This window comes from Montipora capricornis, chromosome 11 (genome assembly GCF_036669925.1).
Source record: "Montipora capricornis isolate CH-2021 chromosome 11, ASM3666992v2, whole genome shotgun sequence".
NCBI lineage: Eukaryota > Metazoa > Cnidaria > Anthozoa > Scleractinia > Acroporidae > Montipora > Montipora capricornis.
The window spans coordinates 19,604,903-19,612,402 of record NC_090893.1 but is presented as its reverse complement, the minus strand read 5'-3'; the positions used below and the strand labels follow the sequence as shown (position 1 = coordinate 19,612,402).

The following is a 7,500-nucleotide window of genomic DNA, read 5'->3' as shown; positions in this document are numbered from 1 at the left end:
GATAACCTGATCAATCACCGTTCGGGAGAGTCATTTCTTGGCCTCACATCAATCCTCATCCATCTGGAACGACAGAGGTAATTAAGTTGCTCGTTGTTTCTCAATATTGTCTAATAACAAGAACAAGTCATTTTATGCTTAATAAACCAGTTCTGATTACTTTTAAGTGAAGCGACGATGCTCGCAGTTATGAACGCAAGTTTAGCAATTGCGTATTCCGACGAGAAGCCTGAGAATTCAGGACTTCAATGGGGTTTGAACGCGTGACCTCGTTGAAGACCTGAATTTTCAGGCTTCCCTACTGATGGTACGCAATTGCTAAAATTGCGTTCTTAACTGTAAAGATCGTAGCTTGACTTGATTTCATATCCGCACTTCAATATAATATGATTCATTTCATATATCATTTCATTCGTTAATTACTTTTTTTCTTGCTTCCTGTTGCTATTTCGGAACTTTGGATTAAAGCTAACAACTCTGTCAGTATTTAGTATCTGAATTGAAATGAATTAAGTTATCACAGTCATTCAGTTGTGCCTGACGTGGGCACGCAAACAATTCACCAGTATTTCTTATACCTCTTTAACTTATTTGAAGTGGGATTTATTCTTCCTGCTCAAATCGTTGTAAAGGGGAACTTTGCAAGCCAATAGGACTGAATACTTAGCTTGCTGCAAGGGTGTAATAAATTATTTGTTTGTGGTATAATCGACCTATGCTGCCCGTTATTTTTTTCCTTGTACACCGAGAAAGCAAGTCAGAAAATGATGATGCATTTATCTTGGATCTTTTATGAATAGAGAAGGTTTTAGTTTTCTTAGCCGGTGCTGAGATTCAAAATGGAGGGAGTTATAAAGCAAATGATAATTAAAAATTCGTGACGAAAAATATGTGTGGAGCATACAAAATTAAAGTTTCAAACGACAAAGAAAAACTGTTAGGCTAAACAGTTTTGAAAAACACAAATTCCATACATTATAATCTTCTTCAGGTTTGCCCTTGCTCTCCCCAAACGTTTGTTCAACGTTTTAAGTAGATTCAACGTATTTTTACGTTTCGCTTGATTTGGTTGCCCGTTCGTACTCGCCAAGTTTGGCTAATTATAAATAAATTTCGTAACACAGCCCCTTCGAAGCTAAGCGAGGTTAGAGTCTTATATTTTTTCGTATTTTTTTATATTTAATGTTTTATTCAAACCTTCCTTCAATGATATAAGTAGTTGTATATTTTCACGCTTCCCTTGATTTGGTTGCCACTGAGTTCCCCGTCGCTAAATTTGCCTAATTATCATAAAAATAGTAAATTTCGTAACACAGCCTCTTCAAAGCTAAGCAAGGTTAGAGCCTTATATATTTTCGTTCCCATAACGACCTCAATCGCAAAGGAATAAGAAATCAGTAGTTCGGATTAATGGAACAATTAACTATTTGGGTAACAATCTCTTTATCTCTTTCCTAAATAGAACTGCTGCATTAATTTGCAATTTGATCGAAGTTGAAATGTTCCATTTGTTACTTCCCTTAAGAACTTTTCAGTTTTACGCTCCAGTATTACTCAGATAACATTGTGTTAAGAAAGTTAATAAATCACTTTTCCCATAAGACAACGTTTTACCAAGAGACTTGATAATGAATAATCACGTAAAATTGGAATTTCAGAGTCACGAAGCCCTTGCTTTACCTCCACGAAACTTTTGCTTTTAAAAAGCACCCGTTTGGACCAACACTCAGTGATAAGTCGCTCATTGCTCCTTATGGCCCCGTTGTCTCATTAATATATGACTAATGCGATGCAAACCTGCAGCTCCGATGACATGTCTCTTGGTTTTTTCTCTTTTAATGTAATTTAAAAGCCCTGAAAGTAACCAAGAATCAGCTCCCTCAAGATTTTAAAGTTAGGAATGGCGGACCATTGAATAAGAAAATTCCAGTTAAAATAAACAAGTGTCTTTTTGTAATCAAGGCTTTAAAACTTGGGTCACTTAGTGTTGAGTAAAGAGAACTTTTGAAATCCAAGAACAAGAAGACCTCTTTTTTTGGTCACAGGAGCACTTCAGTAGTATGAACAAGGAATTTTATGCGTAATGAACGATGAACGAGTTCTGATTCCTTTTCTCTTATTTTCTGTTGGTTTCTCTATACCGGCTTTATATCAAAGCATAGTTAATCTAGGGACTGGTCATGAAACCCTGAGAATTTCAAAAGGAGGAACAATACAGTCGCAATTAGATGTTGAACCGACCGTGACCCTGCACAATCTTTTGTTTTTGGTTCGCAAGTTAATTTCGAATAAATTAGTCGAAGCTGTTGATTGGTTATCCTGCCGAAAAAAGAGTGTTTTTGTCGGGTTTTGTGCAGGGTCAAGGCCAAAAAAGCAAACAAAAACAAGAAACAAAGAAACTTGTCGAGTTTCATAACTAGCCTACATCTATTAACTATGATCAAAGCAAGGAAGTATGACGGTATTTTTACGTTTATTTTGAGAAGCGGCCACCGTCATTCAGTTGTGAGTGAAGCACGAACGCAAGGAGAGTATTGCAAGGTATGTGAATATTCTAGCCCACTGTGTATTATATATATAGTTAATTGTTTGTTTGTTGTGTGATAAACTATCCTAACTTCCATTCTTTGCTTATACATCGAGAAAATTAGTTAATTAAGTCTTTGATAGTAAGATGAAGTGGAGCAAGGAAGAAAGGAAGGAACTTTATTTAAGTGTCTAGTCGTTCTAGCGCTGGAGCACTAATTGGGGACACTGTAAACTGAAATTAGCAATCAACGCAATTCATGTCAAATGTTGATTTTTGAGGAGAGGGGAAACCGGAGCAGTACCCGGAGTAAAACGTCTCCGTACAGAGAAGAGAACCAACAGACTCAACTCACAAATGACGCTGAGTTTGGAATCGAACGCTTTCCGAAAGGACGCTTCAATCTTTGCACAGAACTGACTGGCCTGACCAGGCATTTCGAAGGACTAAGTCAATAACCCCATCTAATTAATACACTTCGAAGATGATATATACTCCTCCAGAAGAATGCGAAGGATTGTCATGCAAGTGTTCCTTTAAATTGTTGCATTTTCTTTGAAGGCTGACTGGTCTGGCCAGCCAGTTCTGACAAAAGGAAAGCGTCCTAAGTTACAGTTTTCTTATCCGGTTAGATTAAAAATAGAGGGTTTGACAAAGCAAAAGATGAGTGCCTGAAAATGCATTAAAGAATTCTGATTCTGTTATGCTTCATCGGCTTTAAAGTCACACTCAAAGTGAAGCAAGACTAGCGCTTCACATATTTTCGTTCCCTTAACAACCTTACATCTCGCGAAACTAAGCCTCAGTCGTTTGGAGCAATGAAACAAATCAACTATTTGGATAACAGTCATTTGATCTCTATCCGTAAAGAACTGCCCCATTAATTTGCACAGTTTGATCGAGTATGAAATGATTTGGTGTTCTTTATGTTGTTTAAATGCCTCTCCTAATATCTTTGGAGTTGCTGCTCTGTTCATAGAGGACTATTTTATCGAGAGCCAATAACGTGGTAACCTGATCAATCACCGTTCGGGAGAGTCATTTCTTGGCCTCACATCAATCCTCATCCATCTGGAACGACAGAGGTAATTAAGTTGCCCGTTGTTTCTCAATATTGTCTAATAACAAGAACAAGTCATTTTATGCTTAATAAACCAGTTCTAATTACTTTTAAGTGAAGCGACGATGCTCGCAGTTATGAACGCAAGTTTAGCAATTGCGTATTCCGACGAGAAGCCTGAGAATTCAGGACTTCAATGGGGTTTGAACGCGTGACCTCGTTGAAGACCTGAATTTTCAGGCTTCCCTACTGATTGTACGCAATTGCTAAAATTGCGTTCTTAACTGTGAAGATCGTAGCTTGACTTGATTTCATATCCGCACTTCAATATAATATGATTCATTTCATATATCATTTCATTCGTTAATTACTTTTTTTCTTGCTTCCTGTTGCTATTTCGGAACTTTGGATTAAAGCTAACAACTCTGTCAGTATTCCTGCGGTATCTGAATTAAACTGAATTAAGTGTTCACGGTCATTCAGTTGTGACTGACGCGCGCACGCAAAAAAATTCACCAGTATTTCTTATACCTCTTTAACTTATTTGTAGTGGGATCCATTCCTCCTGCTCAAATCCTTGTGAAAAGGAACTTTGCAAGGCAATAGGAATATTTAGCTTGCTTGTTTGTGGTTTGATCGACCAATGCTGCCCTCTATTTTTTTCTTGTACACCGAGAAAGCAAGTCAAAAATGATGTATCTTGATTTTTTTTTTTTTAATGAATTGTGAATATAGTTTTCTTATCCGGTGCTGTGATTGAAAATGGAGAGAGTTATGAGCAAACGATGAGTAAGAATTCGTAACAAAAAATGTTTGTCGAGCATACAGAATTTAACTTTCAAACAACAAAGACAAAACTGTTTGGTTGCACAGTTTTCAAAAACCCAAATTTCAATGCATTATAATGTTCATCAGTTTTGCCCTTGCCCTGCCTCCTTGAATTTGTATTTGGTGTTTTATTCAAACTTTCCTTCAATGTTTTAAGTAGATATATATTTTTACGTTTCCCTTGATTTAGTTGCCCCCAGAGTTCCCTGTCCCTAACTTTAACTAATTATAAATTTCGTAACACAGCCTTGCTTCTAAGCAAGGTTGGAGCCTTATATATTTTCGTTCCCATAACGACCTGAACCGCACAGGAATAAGCCATCAGTAGTTCGGAACAATGGAACAATTAACTATTTGGGTAACAATCATTTGATCTCTTTCCGTGTTGAACTGCTGAATTAATTTGCAATTTGATCGAAGTTGAAATGACTTCTTGCTCTTCCTGTTCCATTTGTTACTTCCCTCAAGAACTTTTCAGTTTTATGCTCCAGTATTACTCAGATAATTTGTGTTAAGAAAGTTAAAACACTTTTCCTACAAGATAATGTTTTACCAAGGGACCTGATAATGGAATAACCACGTAAAATTGAAATTTCAGACTCACAAAGCCATTCCATCACCTCCACGAAACTTTTGCTGTTGAAAGGCACCCGTTTGGACCAACACTCAGTGGTAAGTCGCTCATTGCTCCTTATGGCCCCGTTGTCTCATTAATGTATGACTCATGCAAATCAAACCTGCAGCTCCGATTACATATCTCTTGGTTTTTTTTCTTTTGATGTAATTTAAAAGCCCTGAAAGTAACCAAGAATCATCTCCCTCAAGATTTAAAAGCTAGGAATGGCGGACCATTGAATAAGAAAATTCCAGTTAAAATAAACAAGTGTCTTTTTGTAATCAAGGCTTTAAAACTTGGGTCAATTAGTGTTAAGTAAACATAGTTTTGAAATCCAAGAACAAGAAGACTTCATTTTTTGGTCACAGTAGCGCTTCAATAGTATGAAAAAGAAATTTGATGCGTAATGAACGAGTTCTGATTCCTTTTCTCTTATTTTCTGTTGGTTTCTCTATACCGGCTTTATATCAAAGCAAGGAAGTATGACGGTGTCGTTTTTACGTTTATTTTGAGAAGCGGTCACCGTCATTCATCAGCTGTGACAGAAGTACGGACGCAACGAGAGTATTGCAAGGTATTTGGATATTCTAGCCCACTGTATTATATATAGTTGATTATTTGTTTGTTGCGTGATAAACTATCCTGCCTTCTATTCTTTGCTTGTACATCGAGAAAATTAGTTAATTAAGTCTTTGATGGTAAGATGATGAAGTAGAGCAAGGAAGGAAGGAAGGAAGGAAGGAAGGAAGGAAGGAACTTCGTTTAAGTGTCTAGTCGTTCTAGCCCTGGAGCACTAATTGGGGACACTGTAAACTGAAATTAACAATCAACGCAATTCAAGTCAAATGTTGATTTTTGAGGAGAGGGGAAACCGGAGTACCCGAAGAAAAACCTCTCGGTGCAGAGAAGAGAACCAACAGACTCAACTCACAAATGACGCCGAGTTTGGAATCGAAAGCTTTCCGAAAGGACGCTTCAATCTTTGCACAGAACTGACTGGCCTGACCAGGCATTTCGAAGGACTAAGTCAATAACGCCATCTAATTAATACATTTCGAAGATGATATATACTCCTCCAGAAGAATGCGAGGGATTGTCATGCAAGTCTTCCTTTAAATTGTTGCATTTTCTTTGAAGGCTGACTGGTCTGGCCAGCCAGTTCTGACAAAAGGAAAGCGTCCTAAGTTTCAGTTTTCTTATCCGGTTAGATTCAAAATCGAGGGTTTGACAAAGCAAAAGATGAGTGCCTGAGAATGCATTGAAGAATTCTGATTATTTTATGCCTCATCGGCTTTAAAGTCACACTCAAAGTGAAGAATGACTAGAGCTTCATATATTTGCGTTCCCTTTACAACCTTAAGCTTCGCAAGACTAAACCAGCAGTTCTTAGGAGCAATGGGACAATCAACTGTTTGGATTTAACAGGCATTTTATCTCGTTCCTTATTTCAGAACTGCCTCATTAATTTGAACAGTTTGATCGATTATGAAATGACTCAGTGTTCTTTATGTTTCATTTGTCGTTTAAATGCTTCCTAATAACTTTTGAGTTACTACGCTGCTCACATTTTCGTTATAGAGGACTATTTTATCGAGAGAGTCGGTGATGTCGTACCCACATCAATTATAATTGCATAATTTTATCGAGAGAGTTGATAATGTCGTAACCACACATCAATCCGCATCCATTAGGAACGACAGTGGTAATTAAGTTTCCCGTTGTTTCTCAACGCTGTCTAAAAACAAGAACAAGTTATTTTATGCTTAATAAATAGACCAGTTCTGATTACTTTTTACTTACTTCCTGTAGTTTTCTCTTTACTTTGAATTAAAGCTAACAACTTTATTTTCTGAATGAAACTGAATTAAGTGATCACGGTCATTCAGTTGCTAGTGACACCTGCACGCAAAAGATCCACCGCTTATCCCTTAACTTATTTGCAGTGGTGTTCATCACTATTCCTGCTCAACTGATTGTAAAGAGGAACATTGCAAGGTAATTAGTAATATTAGCTTGCTGCAACGGTGTAATAAATTATTTGTTTGTTGTTTGATCGACCTAAACTTCCCTCTATTATTTCCTTGTACATCGAGAAAGTAAGTAAATGCTGTATATCTTGAAATTTTTGCTGAATGAAGAGGGTTTTAGTTTTCTCATTGGCTGAGATTCAAAAAGGAGCTCGGGGGAGCTACTTACGAAGCAAATGATGAGTAAGAATGCATTGAAGAATTCAGGCAGTGTAGTTGAAAATCGATTGGTAGAACTTAACACAATTACTTAGAGTATCCCCTCGGATCCTCTTGTAATGCTTGACAAAGCTGATGAGTAAATGTGACTTGGTACATCTTCTGAGTTCGGTGCAAATGCTCTTTGAAGTGTGTAAAAACACAGTTTCAGTTAAGGACATGACATTGCGTGTCCGTGTATCCACTTACTTAGCCATTTCTATACTTTAATTAATATTTAAAC

At 37.1% G+C, this 7,500-nt stretch overlaps 1 protein-coding gene across 4 annotated transcripts in view; it reads left to right on the top strand.

Annotated features, from left to right (window-relative positions):
* LOC138024405 (G-protein-signaling modulator 2-like) overlaps positions 1–7,500 on the top strand; it is a 20,943-nt gene that overhangs the window by 1,020 nt on the left and 12,423 nt on the right. For 2 of the 4 annotated variants that reach the window (XM_068871614.1, XM_068871613.1), the window contains exons 2-7: positions 1–77; positions 2,487–2,541; positions 3,507–3,612; positions 5,014–5,087; positions 5,505–5,605; positions 6,975–7,026. The exon at positions 1–77 is cut by the window's left edge and continues 29 nt beyond it. The gene's annotated coding sequence lies outside the window, so the exon portion shown is untranslated. Of the gene's footprint in view, positions 78–2,483; positions 2,542–3,506; positions 3,613–5,013; positions 5,088–5,504; positions 5,606–6,974; positions 7,027–7,500 lie in introns of all 4 variants that reach the window. The other 2 variants (XM_068871615.1, XM_068871616.1) reach the window with 2 other exon arrangements.